Source organism: Canis lupus, chromosome 18 (genome assembly GCF_048164855.1).
Source record: "Canis lupus baileyi chromosome 18, mCanLup2.hap1, whole genome shotgun sequence".
NCBI lineage: Eukaryota > Metazoa > Chordata > Mammalia > Carnivora > Canidae > Canis > Canis lupus.
Genome location: NC_132855.1, coordinates 28,503,718 through 28,521,757, shown reverse-complemented (window position 1 = coordinate 28,521,757; position 18,040 = coordinate 28,503,718). Strand labels below are relative to the sequence as shown.

At 35.4% G+C, this 18,040-nt stretch overlaps 1 protein-coding gene and 1 long non-coding RNA gene across 5 annotated transcripts in view; one reads left to right on the top strand and one right to left on the bottom strand.

The window, feature by feature from the left end:
- Positions 1-18,040, top strand: part of HDAC9 (histone deacetylase 9) — a 911,611-nt gene that overhangs the window by 144,907 nt on the left and 748,664 nt on the right. The window lies entirely within an intron of this gene.
- LOC140608917 (uncharacterized) overlaps positions 12,812-18,040 on the bottom strand; it is a 44,794-nt gene continuing 39,565 nt past the window's right edge. The window contains exon 3 of the long non-coding RNA XR_012010916.1: positions 12,812-13,081. This is a non-coding gene — a long non-coding RNA (uncharacterized lncRNA). The remainder of the gene's footprint in view (positions 13,082-18,040) is intronic.

Below are 18,040 nucleotides of genomic sequence, written 5' to 3'. Positions count from 1 at the left end.
TCTACCTTTGCTACATATGGTTAATTTCTCACACAATAGCCAAAATACTAAAAGTCTTTTTATGTTATTTTTTTAATGTCATTATGCTTTTTATGTTATTTTTTATGTTATTTTTATGTTATTCTCTGCTCATAACTAATGGCTTTTTATCTTATCAAAATAAGATCTAGAATCTCCCCTTTTTTCTATAGTGCTATAAGTGATATGCATCCACCCTCTCTCTCTTTCTGATGTCATCTCCTAAACCCTGTCCCTTGCTCATTTTACTCCACATTGGCCTCCTTGTTGGTGATTGCATACTGCAAACACAGACCTACGTCAGGGCCTTTGCATTCTTCTCCCCTTATTCCTCTAGATATTTGCAGTACTTGCTACTCCTCTTTTCTTTCAGTTCTTGACTTATATGTCACCTTGTCTTTGAGACCTTCCTTGACCATTCAGTAGCACCACTAGCCTAGGAGGATACAGGTTCCAGATCATGAAAGCTCTACTCAGGAATTAGGAGATCTATTTGGGAAAGTTAGAGCAGGAAAAACAAAACAAAACAAAACAAAACAAAACAAAACAAAACAAAACAAAACAAAGGAGACGTACAGCTTCCCAGGGAAGGCCTAGAATGAAGAAGGCAATCCTATCCAGTCTTAAGGGCCAGTGACCTCCTTAGCTGGGGCTAGAATGTGGGCAAGTTCAAAATACAAATACTTCCCACTTAAGCTGTACTGTTGATCAACTATGTTTCTTTAGTTATTTAGTTTGTTAATTGCTACCCTACAAAACTAAGTGCATACTGAAAATTCAGAGAGAGCACATCGCTTCTCAAATGACAATGTGATCTACTAATGTTCTCTTTGGGGATTCCTTCTAGGGAATGCCTTGTTATTGCCATAGATGGGTTTTTGGCCTTTCCTGGTGTTAAACAGAGAAAAGGTATCTTCTCCTTCCATTACTTAAAGCTCTTCTTTCTTCTGTATGGTTTGTGTTCTTCCTGACTCTTAGCTGTTCCAGGCATTGTTGATAGCTGTTTCTAGGAAGTAAACTGTGTCCTTCTTACATTGCTGCTGCTTTGTGATTTCCACTATTGATCGAAATCACAAGTGTCACAGTAAGACAAAAGAACAAAGAAATATGGATTTCTATTTTATTAATGATTTAAAATCCAATGTTATCATTCAATTAAAAGGCCAAGTCAACAACATTTTGGTATAATTTGCTAGTTTTTTTGGTTATTTGGCTCACCCATGGTTACATGCCAACTCTTGGCATTCTCTGACATTAAATTGCCAGAGTACCAGAGTGGTTATACACCTGACTGGATGCTGTTGCTGGTTGTACATGCCACAACCTACTAGAATAGTGGAACTTGGTTCTTAAAATCCAATAGCTTTTCAATATATGCCATAAAGAGGTGCTATAATGTGGAATATGGTAAGGCTGAGTATGAGTCTGACAGATAATTGGGCTGCTTCTATTATATAAGCAACTTCTGTTATATAATATCAACTTATTTCTGGGATTTTAGCAAACCTTTGGGCATGGATTGAATTTCAGATTATAGCCTGTGAAGAGCTGGCTTCCAAAGACTAGAATACTCTACTCATTTTAATGCCTTCTAAATCTTGTTTTTCCCCCAATCCATGGATAAGGAAGCCATTGAGGTATCTGCTTGTCATTCCTCTGTACACAATGTTCTGTAACATTCTCTGACTTAGAATTTCCTGATTATTGTTTTCCCCCACTAGGCTGCAATTATTTGAGAAGCTTTCTGAACATATAGCCCAGTTTCTGGTATATGTAATCATTTGTTACAGTTTCATTGAAATAATAATTTACAGGTATTATTTTCTTATTAATCCTTATAAACTATTTTTGCATGGAAGAATTGTATCAGATATAATAAGCCCTAAGTTACAGGAAGAAGCAGGAGCCTGACTTGTTTTGAGGAAAAAAAAAAAACAAAAAAGACTGGATAGGAAACTTAGGGATATTTAAACCCCTGAAATGATTTAATCTGATAATGTATCACCATCACTTTATATTTCCTCACATTTTTCTCATGTTCTTCCTTTTCCTCTTTAGAGAGGAGAGTATGGTATGTATTTGTGTCTTTCTCTTTTCTTAAGGGTTAGGGCCAATATCAATTATTTTCTTTTTATTTTGTGTTTTAGAGTAGCATCAGAATAAAATTTTACTTAATGTGTGTGTAATTCATCATAGCTTTTTTTTTTTTTTGCCTTCTACTTTTCCTCTACATCCTCATTTTGGGCACTTATCTCATATTTTTCTTAAATGTTTCTGTCAGCTCCCCATCTGTGCAGTTCAGTTTCTGTGAAGTTCTGGGTATTATGTACCTTTAGAATGGAAGAGTCTCATTGGAAAAGATAAATTTATCATACTTATTGATAAAGAAGACCTTAATGCTCTATTGTTAAGTGAATAAAGGAGCACAAAACAATACATCCTGGGTAATTCAATTTTTGGAAAGCAACTATAGTTTTTTCATTTGAATATGAAAAGATGTGGAAGGTTAGACACCAAAATACTAATTCAAATACCATAGTTAATATTTGAGATTGATTAGAATTTTGGTGATTGTAGTTTCCTTTCCCTTTTTCACTATTTCATTCATTCATTCTCTTAATGATATTTTTATTTTCTAATTTTTTGTGTTATCAGTGTTAAAATCAAACACTAGATGAGAAAACATACATGTAAAAGTTCTATGTACATAAAGAAATAAATGTGAACTGTTTGATGATCTGATTTCACTGAAGGTGCTATAAAATTTTTCTTAACTTTCTTTTCTATGGTTGTGAGGACTAAATTTCAATACCTATTTATTTTAACCTCTGGAGATCATGGATTATGTCATCCTCATAGAGTTAGAATGACTCATTTTTTTGTCAAAATGATCAGGGAAGGAACCCATTTTGGTTATCCCTTGTAACTTTTCCTGGGCATGAGAAAGGCCCAATTACACAGTGATGACCTCTAGCCTCTTGGTAAATTTTGGTAGAATGGCAGTGCTTCTTCCAAACTCCACTCAAAGTGGAGACTGAAATTCAGGTACTGACTGAGGAGTCCCTACACAGAAGTGTCATATTGAATCAGTCCTAAATAATATGACAAAAGCCAGGAAGGTAAAGCTGGAGGAGAAAACATGGACCAAGGCAAAAGATCAAACCTCACTGCCACTTCCACATCTGTTTTGTTTACCTGAATGAAATATGGAGCTATTTTAAATTGCTGTATAACACAGTGGTATCAATAAAAGGCAGCCTAGTTAAAAAATATATTTTATTTTTCCATTTGTGATTACATTAAGCTTCTGTGAAAATGGAACACACCAGTTTCACAGCAGGAGAGGATAGATATAGCAAGATTCGAGAGGCAAGATGTTCAGGATTAGAAGGATCTGTATGGCTGCAAGTGAGGTAATGATAATGATTATGTGATAATAGTACTGTTGTGCTGTTTTATGAGGCAGTAATCCAGCTCCCAGAGCAGATAAACTATGGGGTGAAGGCTGAGTTTATCCCATGGAGGGGAATAGATTGTTGCTGAATAACCCAGCATGACAGTAAAGCTTTTTCTTTTTTGAGGCAAGAGCTTAAAAGTAAGTTTTAAAATAAAATAACTTCACAAATATGAGCAAGTGAACAGCTAAGGAAGGTTAAAAAAAAAAAGAGGCAAATTGTGCAGGGGGGGAGAAGAGGTTGCTGAAGGGGTGGAGATGAAATTCTTTTTATGCAATAGAAACTGCAGTTCTAGTAAAAGGACAAAAAATTTCCATAACCCAAAACAAAAACAAAAACAAAACAAAACCCCACTACCATACATATTGGCAACTGAAATGAAGTGCTATTTTCCTTAGAAAAGTATTAAACTATTGCAGAATGCAAACAGATTTCCATTCATCTTATTTTAAGTCACTGTTCATTCATTTCTTGACAAGTTATTATGTACATTAGTTACAGCAGCAGTTACAGACAAATGGCATAACATCCTAGCCTTCTTATTGCTTAGTAAGATGTTGAAAGAGTTGTCTTCAGTTTTTCTTTGGTAACCAAGACTGACCAGAAAGCAAATATCACTTAGTTTGGAGATGCTCCATTCTTCCTACATGTGTTTGAGCATCTGAAGACTTACTTGCTTCTAGTAAATGGAGATGGGATGAGATTCAATCATTAGTGCATGTTGGTCACTTCCCTGGGCTCTTCATTTAGGCAAGTGGTGTCAGTTCAGTTTGGGTGGCTCCACTGGCAGCTGGTTTCATTCAGGGGAAATGAAGATGGGGAAATTTTGCTTCAACTTCCAAGCTTTAGTGTGTAGTACTAATTCTTTCTCCCTCATGGCTGCCAGCAGGCATCCCTTTGTGATACTGTTTCCTTAGAAGCTGCACTATCAAATGGGCTCATGTATCTTATATCCTATAAAATTGTAATCCCTATCTTTTCAGAGTATCTGCAAACTATTAGACTCCTCCCTGCCCTCCCAAGAGATGGGGCCATTTCTAACACTGAGATCTCACTGCTCTTCCTTTTCAAACAAAAACTATCTCCAAACAAAAACTCAAGGGCTTTGGCCTCCCAGTGCAGAGGCCCAGTTAGAATTTGTCTTTGGGGCATTCACCCAGCTGAAACTTCTTTCAGGTCAATAATTCAAAAAGGACAACTTTAAGAATACTGAGGTGGTTTTTAAAGGTTAACTTCTAAGGGTTGCAGAGATGACAAAAAAATCTTTTATTCCTCCTTGGTGAAGCTGAATTTGTGAAAAACAAGACTAACTTAAATTCTCAGGAGGTTATTTTGCCACAATGAATTCTCCATAAAATTCCTGCTATAGTTGAGAAGAGGGAGTACTATGCCTGTTTGTTCACCATTGAATTCCTAACATCTAGAAAATTGCCTCACTTATATCAGACTATATATATATATATATATTCTTTTTTAAGAAATCAGGTTAAGTTGTGATAGTTTTCTAAAAAATAGTTATAAGTAAGTTATAGTTTTTTTAAAAACTGTGTTTTCTTCCTGTTTTCAGTTAAATAGTTTCCAGAAATTAATAAATCACTACAACTGTTCAGTTCTTACCCATCTCTGGGAACACTGAAGAGCACTTATTCACAGGATGTTTATGGGCTAACGTGCACCAGGCACTTCTCTGAACACTTGGAATCTGTCATTAAATATAATAGGCAAAGACCCCTGCCTCTTGGAGCTCTTATCCTAGCAAAGGAGATGGTAAACAATGTATGTATTGAATAAGTATGTTATCTACCATGTTAGAAAATAAGTGTTGTGGGGGAAAAAAAAAAGAAGGGTTGAGTAGGGTAAGGGAGAAACAGAGTAAGGAGCGTTGTTGCATAGGGTGATCAGGGTTTGGCCTGATTGGGAATGTGATCTTAAATAAAGACATGGGTGGAGAGGAGTTAGACAAGTGGATATTTGGGACAATAGACTCTGGGCAGAGGAAACAACTACAGCAAAGGTTGGAAGTATACTTGGCATTTAAAAAAATGGTAATATACACATAAAATTTACCATTTTAAGCTGTATAATTCAGTGGCACTTAGTACATTCACAATATTATGCAACCATCACTACTATCTAGTTCTAAAATATTTTCATTACCCTAAAAGGGGACCCCATACCCATTAAGGAGTCATCCCCTCAGTTTTCTTCTCCCTCCCAGACCCTGACAACCATTAATCTGCTTTCTGCTTTTATAAATGCGCATGGCATTTTGAGGAAGACCAAGAAGCCATTGTGGGTTGGAGCACAGTAAATGAAACAGGTTGGTAGGGGAGAAAGTCTGTGAAGTAAAGGAGAGATGAGTCCCTTTTAAGCAGTTGTAAGGACTATGGCTTTTACTCTGAATGAAGTAGAATACTATTCCAGAGGTTCAAACTGAAGAATGAAATGCTCCATGGGAGAGTAGATTGGAGGAGTGTGTGACAAGGGTGGAAGGGAGAAGATTGATCCAATTATGGAATGAATAAGTCACAGGGATGAAAAATATAGCATAAGGAATATAGTCAGTAGTATCGTAATAACGTTATATGGTGACAGATGGTAACTATGCTTGTGATGAGCATAGTATAATGTATAGAGGACTTGAATCACTGTGTTGTACACCTGAAACTAATGTAGCATTGTATAGCATCTATACTCAGAAAATTTTTTGAAGAGGTAAAAGAAGATGATGGCTCAGACAAGGTTGGCAATAGTGGAAGTGCTTAGGGGTCGGATTCCAGAAATATTTTGAAGCTGGGGCCAACAGGACTTGTGGATGAACTGGATTTGGGTGTAATAGAAAAGTGAAGTCAAGTATTGCCCTAGTGATTCTGACTTACATGACTAAAAGGATGAAATTGCCTTAGGATGGGGAAGCTGAAACAGGTTTAGGGGGAACAATAGGAATATAGTTTGGGCAGATTGAGTTTGAGATACCTGTTCATCCAAATGAAAACGTTTAGTAGTTAGATGTGTGTGTCTGGAATTCTGAAAGGCGGCCCAGAGTGGAGATAAAAATTTAAGAGTCAATAGCATAGAGATGGTATTTAATGCCATTTACTGGGAGCAGTCTTTGAGGGATTAAAGGTGAACAGATAATGAGAAGGAACCAGAAGAGGAGGAACCAAAGTAGGAGGAAATGGGTGTGTAGTAATTGGAAAACCAAGTAAAAAAATTGAACCAAGGAAGAGAGAGTGCTCAAGAGATTGGTGCTGCTGAATGGACTATTGATATAACAGGTTGTGGTGTAACAGTTTAAGTGGAATGATTAGCTTGTAAATCAGACTGGAATGGGTGTAAGGGAATATGGGACAGGAGGAATTGGGAATACTGAGTAGAGAAAGAAATGGGGGCAGTACTCTGTTCTTTGGCTTTTCACTATCATTAGAAATCTTACTATCTTCTATTTTATAACATAATTGTATAGTTAATTCATGTTAGTGATAATTTTCTTTGTAAAATATTGTTCCATTTTCTGCACCAAAGATTTGCAGGATAATCCCTATCATTTAAAAAGAAAAATAGGAGCACCTGGGTGGCTCATTGGTGGAGTGTCTTCCTTTGGCACAGGTCATGATCCCAGAGTCCTGGGATCAGATCTGCTTCTCCCTCTGCCTACGTCTCTGCCTCTCTCTCTCTGTCTCTCATGAATAAATAAATAAAATCTTAAAAAATAATAAAATGAAAAGAAAAATAAATATATCTGCAAGATAGTGAAGAATGAGAAACTGATCTGAAGAGAAAGTTGTTCTTCTGAACCACTAAAATAAACCTAATGTTTTAAAATATAAATACTTTTAAAGACTCTCCAGTAAAGGTTCTTTTTTTGTTCACATGTGCTTCTTATAGGTTAGCTGATCTCTACAAAAACTAAGAAAATTTTGACAATTTAATTTTTTTGGAGATTTTGAAGATACAGGAATAGTCTTTCCTTCCAGACCCTTGGAAAAACAGGAAATTGTATGCAGTGCCTATTTTAAGGCCTTTATAATGCTTAATTTATTTAGCTACATAAAAATGTATTATGTATAACTTAGCTAATAAAGTTTTGTCTGGGATAATTAAATTTTTAAAATATGGAAGATTAAAAAAGCAATTGCAAATTTCCTAATTGAATTTGCTATTTGAGGTTTTTAATTTTTTTAAATCACAAATAGGTTCTAAAGTTGCTGAGATGAAAAGAATTTAACTTTCTTTACATGTTCTAGTAATGGAGGAGCATATAAACACCAGACCATTAATCCTAGTGTTATGAATAGACACAGTTCATTTTAACTAGTTTTGTGCTCTTATGACATTAAAAAGTTTTAGGAAAGAGTTTTCTGAAAAGTAGCTGTATAATAAAGATGAGGAACCCTTGCATTCATTGAGTATGGTATTTTGACATGGAACTTGGCTGGTTTTGTTGGCAGTTTTTGAGCAAACACTATCCAGAACATCTTCTGGCACATTCTTTCATGCTTAGCTTATTTCTTTACCTTTCCAAGTATCAAGTGAATGCTTATGAACACTAATGGATAGTTTCATGGGGGCTTGAAAATGGAAGATTTCACTGGATTGCAGCATGCTACTCTTATTCAATAATTGTTCTATCAGCTGAATATTTCTTATGAAGGTCAGTTTCTCTCAAGCACTGCATGAGATGAATGAGGCTGAAATATGAGATACAATTGAAGTCTGAGAAAATTGGTCCTCAAGACATCTTCTTACTAGGCTGTGGAAGAGTGTGTCAATCTTAATGAACATTTCTTGGGTATCTAGTATGTGCCAATCATTGTGTTAAATGCTATGTTTCAAAGAGCTAGATTAAGCCATTCAGTAATTAATTTATTCAGTCAATATTGAATAAATCAATATTGATTTATTCATCAATCATTTAGATTATTTAAACAAATATCTAAAGGCAGTTATTCTGCAGCAGTTGAAAATAGAAATGACTTTGCTTTGTAATTAAATCAAATAAATTACTGTGCTATCCAATAATTGTAGTTTTGAAACTAAGATTCAGACTTTTTGCAGCTGGAATCTTACAGATTCAGTTGGATAAAAAAGCTGTTGTATCTGTTATCACAAAAATCCTAAAAAATCTTAATTTTTCTATAGTATTTTATATTCTTAGTATTTCCCAATTTCAGGTTATAGTTTTTAAAACAGGCAAAAATTTGATAAACCCATAATTATATGTTCAATATGGTCAATTAGTCTTTGAAAAAGGAGGAAAGAATATGCAATGGGGAAAAGATAGTCTTTACAAGAAATAGTGTTGAGAAAATTGGACAGCTACATGCAAAAGAATGAAACTGGACCACTTTCTTACACCATACACAAAAGTAAACTGAAAATTGAGTTAGGAGTAATCTCTCAAAATGTGAGATATGAAACCATAAAAATCCTAGAAGAGTACACATGCAGTAATTTCTCTGACATCAGCTGTAGCAACATCTTTCTAGATATGTCTCCTGAGAAAGGGTAAACAAAGCAAAAATAAACTATATGGGGCTACATCAAAATAAAAAGCTACTGCACAGCAAACAATTAACAGAACTAAAAGCCTACTGAATGGGAGAAGACATTTGCAAATGACATATTAGATAAAGCGTTAGTATCTACAGTATATAACTTATACAACTCAACACCTGAAAAACAAATAATCTATTTAAAAATGAGCAGAAGACGTGGATGGACATTTCTCCAAAGAAAACATACAGATGGACAACAGACATATGAAAAGATGCTCTATCTCACTTATCATCAGGGAAACACAAATCAAAATTACAAGATATCACCTCACACCTGTCAGAATGATTAAAATGAAAAAAAAAACAATAAGTGCTGGTGAGGATTTGGAAAAAAAAAAAGGATGTTCATGCACTGTTGGTGAAAATGCAAACCGGTGCAGCCATTGTAAAAGACAGCATGGAATTGCCTCAAAAAGTTAAAAATAGAACTATCTACAATCCAGCAATTGCAGTGCTGGGTATCAACTCCTAAAATACAAAAACACTAATTCAAAGAGATACATACTCCTCTATTTACATTATTTATAGCATTATTTACAATAGCCAAATTATGGAAGCAGCTCTAGCATCCGTAGACCGATGAATGGATAAAAAAGATGGGGTATAGATACACAATGGAATATTTTTCAGTCATAAAAAAGAATGAAATCTTGCCATTTGCCACAACATGGATGGAGCTAGAGAATATAATGTTAAGAGAAATAAGTCAAAAATAAAAACCATGTGATTTCACTCATATGTTAAATTGAAAAACAAAACCAAGAAGCAAAGGAAGAAAGAAAAAGAGAAACCAAGAAATAGACTCAGACTTAACTGTGGAGAACAAACTGATGGTTACCAGAGGGCAGACTGGGGTGGAGGAGGAGAGGAATGGGAGAAATAGGTGACAGAGATTAAAGAGTACACTCATCATGATGAGCATCAGGTAATGTATGGAATTGTTGAATCACTATATTGTACACCTGAAACTAACATAACACATACATTAAATATACTGAAATTAAAAATTAAAAAACTTAATTTAAAAAGTAAAAATTGGGATCCCTGGGTGGCGCAGTGGTTTGGCGCCTGCCTTTGGCCCAGGGCGCGATCCTGAAGACCCGGGATCGAATCCCACATCGGGCTCCCGGTGCATGGAGCCTGCTTCTCCCTCTGCCTATGTCTCTCCTCTCTCTCTCTCTCTGTGTGACTATCATAAATAAATAAAATAAAAAAAAATAAAAAGTAAAAATTAGTGGTGCCTACCTGATTCAGTCAAGGTAGCATGCAACTCTTGATCGCAGGGTCATGAGTTTGAGCCCCATGTTGGATATAAACTTTAAAAAATAAAAAAAGGACTAACCCTTTTCTAAAAGAAGATTTAATAAACTGTAAGTTGACAAACCTATCCCCAACTCCCTCCCAAACTAACTTTTCCTTATCGGTGAATGATCTTTCTATTTTTCCGGGAGAAAACACCAATTAAGTTATTAGGAATTAGGTACCTAGTTCTTTAACATTTTATTTTAATATCTGTTAATCTTTCTTTCAATGAATAGGTTATACCCCCTCGTAGGTAAAAAACTAAGATGAGAGGTTGTAAATATTTTTAAAATAAGAATTGAATCCATTATAAAGATGCCTGCTAATTTTAGTCAAGATTCTGCCCTGGAAGATGAAGAAATCCAAAGAAAATTAATGTTTTTGCAGCTCTGAGGTAAGTAACAATATTGGGAACAAAAGAGGGAACTGCATGTTATTAAAGGGAACTGCATTAAGAAGCCCCTGCCCATAAGACTTTTAAGAAGAGAAGCAGCAGTGGACTATTAAAATAAGAAGGAAAATCTCCCATATCCAGATAAATGATAGTTGTGTAAAGTTTGTGAAAATGCTTTCTATCTCTCTAGATTATCATATTATTGAAGTTGGGATGGGTTTATGTGAGATAAATTAGAAGGAACAGAAGAACAAACAGTATTGGGTTTAGAGGCAACATGTAGAAGGAGGTGATTATATCCCCCCAACAGAAACTAGTGTTTTAGTAGGAGAGAAAAAACATTTCCTGGGCAACCAAAAATATATCTTGCATGTTCTTCCAGTACAGTCTGAATCCTCAGCAAAAGGCTAAGGGGATGAGTTAAACTCAGCAATCTCCCAGCTTTTATGTTCCTAAAGCCTTCTGTTGCTGTTGGTAATTGTTAACACTTGTCTTTCCATCATCCCATTTTCTTACTCATTGTTATGCACTTAATGTGCCTCTTCCTTGGTAATTGGTCCTTAAACTGAGGGCAAGGTTGGTTACTTGACTATTCTGTGTCTTTAGCACTTAGCTTAGGGCCTAGCACACAGTCAGTGCTCAATAAATTTTTTTTTAGCAAATGAGTTACTACCAATTTTTTTTTTTTTTTACTACCAAAATGTTAAAGCTTTAACTATATTAAGCTCGAGGGTCGAATTTGGGCCAGAGAGAGGGTGGGTAGCTTCTAAGAACACATTTTTGTGGTATTAATGAAAACATTAGCAATTGATACTTTGAACTTTTTCAGGTGGGAATTTGTAATTTTAAAAATGATGGGCTGCTTTTTTTTTTCTTTCAAGATCTTATTTATTTATTCATGAGACACATGGAAACATAAGCAGAGGGAGAAGCAGGCTCCTTGCGAGGAACCTGATGTGGGTCTTGATCCTAGGATCCTGGGATCACGACCTGACCCAAAGGCAGCTGCTTAACCATTGAGCCACCTAGCTGCTCAGAGGGGCAGCTTTTAATATTGTGTCAACTCGGTGCTGTCATTCCTATTCATAAAATTTCCATTTAATGTGTGTTTTAACTATATAAATGATAATAGGCGAAGGACTTTATAGGTATGGGTGGCTTACAGATTTAGATATTTCCCAGTTCTGCAAATTACTGTGAAGTTAGCATAAGGGACTTGCTTTGTTATCATTGAGGTATGAGTTAAAGGAAGGAAGATATGTGAGGCATATATGCTTATATCTCTTGAGAGTGTGCTTTCCAAAAATGATGCATTACATTTTCATATTCCTCTAGATTTTTACTTATATCACTAAAGAAAGTATCTTTTACATATTGTACAAATAGTCTTATGTGCCAGTTAGCTGGTCTTGAGAACACTCAGTATTTGCCAGCACAGAACACTATCAAATAAGTAGAAGCTAGAATTTTCTGCCTTCATGAAGTTATTGTTTCAATAGGCAACATAGACAAAAAATTATGATATATCTGAGGACATTGATAGGAGAAGTGTGTAACTACAACCAGTTGCAATGATAACTCAAATCCAGAGGGGTGGCTGGAGTCAGTGCATTGCAACCAATTCCAGGAATAGTCAGAGAACCACAGGTCAACTATTTGAAAGTTAGGAACTCTGTCACCACTCTCTTCTCTTCATGGGTGACAAATAGTATTTGCTTAGTCATTAAAATGTGAGCACTATCCATATAAATCTTACATTTTCAATTGAGTAGTTTATATATTCTATATAATGAACTTACTGTTTCCTATATACAGGATCCATCTGTGCATATAGCCTGTGTGTATATTCTGTTTATCTTAAAGTGCATGAAACATGAGAATAACTTTAAAAATACCAAATTTAAGAATACTTTACTCTTGTCATGTTTTGAAGGAGCTATGTATAATCCACTACTTAACACTTTGAACTTATTTCTTTGTTTTGAGCCTACTTACACCAGAGCAATCCATGAAAGCATTTACTTCATTATGAAAGGTAATAATGGCTGAGGAATCTATAATTGAAATCATATACTTTTGTTTATGGAATGTTTATTAAAAGAGAAATAGTTATTCATTCATGTTTAAATTAGGATAGGTGAATATAACCAGCAAGCCCTAAATCTTGGTGCTTAGTACAATACAAGATTATTTCTCACGATGTCATCATCCAGTTCCAGTTGGTGTTGGTGGTAGTGGAGCAGGTGTTGGAAGCCTTTACTCTTCCCAGTATTTAGGAATTCCAGCTTTTTCCATTGCGGGGCTTTCCTGTCAGTGAAGGCCTTGTCATCCCGAGTGGATCCCCTGTATCTGGCCTATAAACAAGAGAGAAGAGTGTGGAAGATTGCATCGAAGGGTGTCATTTTAGTCCAGATTTCTTCTGACTACCTTTCCCTGTTTATAGTTTAATCACATGGTTCCACTTAACCTAAAGGAGTCTGGGAAATATATCGAGCCATATGCCCTGGAAGAAAAGGAAACAAGGGTTAGAAATACATAGCACAGTCTCTGCCAGTGCTTAAACATGGTACATTGACTTAAATTTTTCTTATCTTTTGGTATAATTCGGAAGTTTCCAACTTAACACAAAGTCAGTGGATCAAATGAAAAAGAAATGACCAAAAACATAATGAAGACAGTATCAAATTCACTGTCTAGTTTGGAAGCAGCTATATATAAAGAATTTTAAAAAGTGGCTATCTAAAGTCAGTGCAAATTGAAGTGAAAGTTAACTAATCAGTGCTTCAAATTTTAAATGTGATAGTGTAGAGTAAGGGCCAATTAATTAGCTTTGTAATCTTGGGCCATTCACTTAACTCCTCTAAGACCTGAATGCATCCTCTGAAAAAGGGAGATAATACTGATAACTTGTTTTCATTATTGCTGTGAAGCAAACAAAATGATGTCTATGAAGGGGTTTATAAAATATTAATGGCTAAACAAATTTTATTTCAGGCCAGCTGCATTAAGGAAAAATTACCTCCAGAATTGCCCCTGTCATTCACCTATGACTCATGAATTTTCAGTTGGCATAGAGTAGCAGAGGAAAGTCTTTCAAATATTGTAAAATCAAGGTTTATCTGAGGTAACCTTTGCTGCTTGTAGGAAGTGTGTGGCTGAGTAATAGTTCAAAAATAGCATGTTATTTTGAGGAAGAACATATGTTCTTTAACAAATAAAATAAGTGTTCAGAAGAATAATTTTATAGCATATTTAATCACACATTTAAAATAATTTGAATCCTGTAATTTAGAGCACTCTGTACTCATATGTGAATTTTTAAGTGCTTTTGTTAAGTGCAGTAGTGCCAAGGTGAGTACTATTATGTAGAGTTTCATTTTATGAGGAGCTCTTATTAACCTCTATGAAGGAAAACTGTTCCATGATTAATCAAAACTGGAATATACATTTTATATACTTAATGCGTATTTTGGAAAATCATGAATGTATAGTTACATATGTACATACATATGCACACCCACATAAATGGTAGGTGTGATTAAACAAGGCTTGTTTCATAGGTCAAACAGATAAATAACACTTAATTTGTTTTAAACTGATCTGCTGATGCATGGCTACCAGGATTGTGTTGATGGGTTCCTTTAATAGACATTTAATGACTAGATTGAAGGGAATAGGTAGGTGCTTTTAGAATATTAACAAAAAAGTAGCCATAATTTTCTTCAGGGAGCTAACCAGTTGGCACATGTCATATACAGAAAAAAAAAATGTAGTCAAAGGCAGTATTTGGTAATGACTCAGGAAGCAGATAGTAAGTGGTATAAATGTGGCAGAGTGAGATTCTTTTCAGATTGGAAAATAGGGAAAGACACCATCATGAAGGAGGACCATTTTCATTGGTTCTTGGAGGATGGTTAGAATTTAGCTGTGTGACAGGCATGAATAGTACTTTAACCAGGCAGCATGATATGAGCATGATAAGGGGATGATAGAGGAGCCATTTGAGCTTAAGTAAACAAATTGATTTGGCTGGAAAATTAAATATATGAAAGAATAATGGGAAATCACTCAATTTGGAAAAATAGGTTGTGGCTGTACCCTTGATAGCCTTAAAATCTAGGGAGCTTTATAGAGTTTTGATGAGACATTGATGAGTTTCTACAATGGAATGAAATGATTAAGAGGGCTTTGAAAGTAGTATTTAAAAAACCTTAATTGCTGAGGTGACTTCATAGTTATAGTTGCTCGTCAGAAACCTTGCCATGCTCACAGATCTAAGGCTTTTGATAACTCAAAGGACTAATTTTGTTAGCCCCAGATTTTTAGTTGTTTATTTCTTACCTCTATGTTGAGTGTCCAAGATTATTATAGAGTGCCCCCTATTGTAGGTTTCCTGCATAAAAATAGTGATGCAGTTGTTACTTAATAAGCAGAAAGTAATATTGATCTGACTACATGGAAAGTATGGTGCTAGCTAAAGTGAGGGACACAAAAATATAAAAATATGAATGTTATAATAACACTATATAACATTTGGGAGATAGCAAAAAATAGTATAGAAAATAAATTCTGGGGCACCTGGGTGGCTCATTGTTTGAATGTCCAACTCTTGAATATGGCTTAGGTCACAATTTCAGGATTGTGAGATGGAGCTTTGATTGGAGCTCTGTGCTGGTCATGTAGCCTGTTTAAGATTTTCAATCTCTCCCTCTGTCTCTCTCTGCAACCCCCCCTCCCCCCCCCCTCTCAAAAAGAAGAAAGAAAGAAAAGAAATTCTGTAGGAGTTCATAGTTGTAATTAGATTTCAGAGAAGTTCATGGAAGAATTCTCAAAGGCTCTTAACCTCCAGACTGAGTGATGAAATTGATGACATATCATCAGAGAGCTTTAAGCCAATCAGGCAGCCAACAACAAGCCATTCCTACCTTTCTAATTTGTGTTCTGTCTTACTGCTATGAGACAATCCATTGTCATCAGTAATGGGAATAATAGCAAAGATTTTTGGAACCTTAATTTTCTTTTCTCTCTCTTTTTAAAAAGATTTTATTTATTTGAGAGAGAGAGAGAGAGAACTAGCATGGGGAGGGGTCGAAGGAGAAGGAAGAGGCAAGCTCCCTGGGGAGCAGGGTGCTGAACACGGGGCTTGATCCCAGAACCCTGAGATCATGACCTGAGCCAAAGGCAGATGTTTAACCAACTGAGCCACCCAGATGCCCTGGAACCCTAATTTTCTTAAAAATAACTTTAAATCAGTTAATAAAGATTTTAGTAAGCTGTGTGGCACCTGGGTGGTTAAGTGGTTAAGCATCAGACTCTTGGTTTCCGCTCAGGTGGTGATCTCAGGGTCGTGGGATGGAGCCCCACATTGGGCTCCATGCTCAGCACAGAGTCTGCTTGAGTTTCTCTCTCCCTCTTCTCCCCCACCCCCCCTGCTCTTTTTCGTTTCTCTCAGATAAGTAAATCTTTAAAGAAAAATTTTTTTTGGTAAGCCGCATTGTAGTTTTTATAACAGACAATAATGGAATGTTTGAGAACTGTGATGAATGTATTTTCTGCTTAAAATCTGTTATTTTTTCTTTTAATTTCCATTCCTCTGTCATTTCAAAGAGGATTTTAAGTCAGTTTATAATATATAAATATAATGGAAAAGCCAAAAAGTAGTAAAATAAGGGCCAGTAAGAAATAAGGGAAGAAAAAGGTGAATGAATTATTTAAGATGAGGTTGTACATATAAAACTGTGTTATTATGCTACTCGTTTCTATAAATAAAGGTTTCATAAAGCTTCTCTGGGTTTTCAAGCAGCCACAGGAAAGAAAGAAAGACTATTGGTTTGTAAGACTGGTACTGTGTGTGATGTAAGAACAAGCCAGCTGCACAGAAGCAGCACTACTCATACCAAGTCCAGAGAGAAATCTCAGTGATAGGTCCTCTGAGAGAAGCCCCACAGAATGTAATAAATAAGGAGTATCCTCAAAAACATCCAAGTAAATAGGACAAAGCTTGTCTTAGGCCTTTTAAAGTACATTTTTATAATGCTTTTGGCTAATTGTTTAATGCCTATGCAGTGTCCAGGAAAATCCTTCTATAGAGACCAAGAAATGAATACCGGCACAAACTTCGAGTGATTTAGAGCCGGCCAACAGTGTGGTTTGCTGACCAGCAGCTTCAGCATCACCTGGGGGCTTGTTAGAAATGCAGACTCTCAGACTCCATTTCAGACCTACTGAATCAGAATCTTCAGGGGATTACCAGGGAGCAATGATTTCAAGTATCTAAGATGACTTATTGGACATTTAGATAATCTTTTATTGATCAGAGTGTACAAACTCAGCTATAAGATGAATGAGTTCTGGAGATCTAATGTACAGCATGGTGACTAGAGTAAATAATAATAATGTATTGTATCCCACACATAGACACATAAATTGTATCTATGAAAGGTGTTAATTAATTTGATTACATTATACAGCATATACATATATCATCATGCTGTGTACCTTAAATATATATAATTTTTCTATGTCAAAAATAAATAAAAATTAAAAGAATATTATTTCTCTTAGCTGAGTTTTTACTAAATCTTATATAGCATTGGATTTGGAGATTGTCTCCCTGACAATCAAAAGCAAAGTACATGAAATAAAAATATTTTATTGGTTAAAGATAGCTCTGATGCTTTTGCTGTCATCCAAACAGGGGGAAGAGTGTTAGCCACTTAGGTAATTTAGTTATTATCCACCATGTGTGAAGCACTGTGTTAAGTACTTTGGGATATAAAAATGAACAAGACAAGGTAGCTGTCTCTAAGAAGAAATCTAGTAAGGGAGATTTAGTTGTAAACAAGTTGGCACAATGAGATAAAAACTATGGGTACAAGCAAAATGCTGATAGTTGTTCCTATTTTACAGATTTTTACAGGGGAGGAAACTTGGCACAGATAGCTTGCCTTAGTGAAGTTTAACTCAAGGTCTGTGTGATCCCAAATCCAGTTTATATTTTTACAATGCAGGCTCTTGAGAAGAAAAACAAAAAGGAAAACCATTTATAAAGTGATAAAAATAGTCTTAAAAATCAGTAGGCTTCTCCATTCAACTTGAGTATTTCAGACAATGTAATAATTTTGATTCACATTTTTTTTAGAATAAGTGTGCTTTTAGTTAATATAACTCAGTTTATCCTGCAGCTTTCCTCAGGAAGTATTTAAGTAGGAATTAAAATTTTGTCAGAATGGAGAGAATGATTGCATTTTGTCCCCAAAACAAGATTTTATTGATATATGAACACAAGCCATTTTTATCTTTGAGTGTTGTAT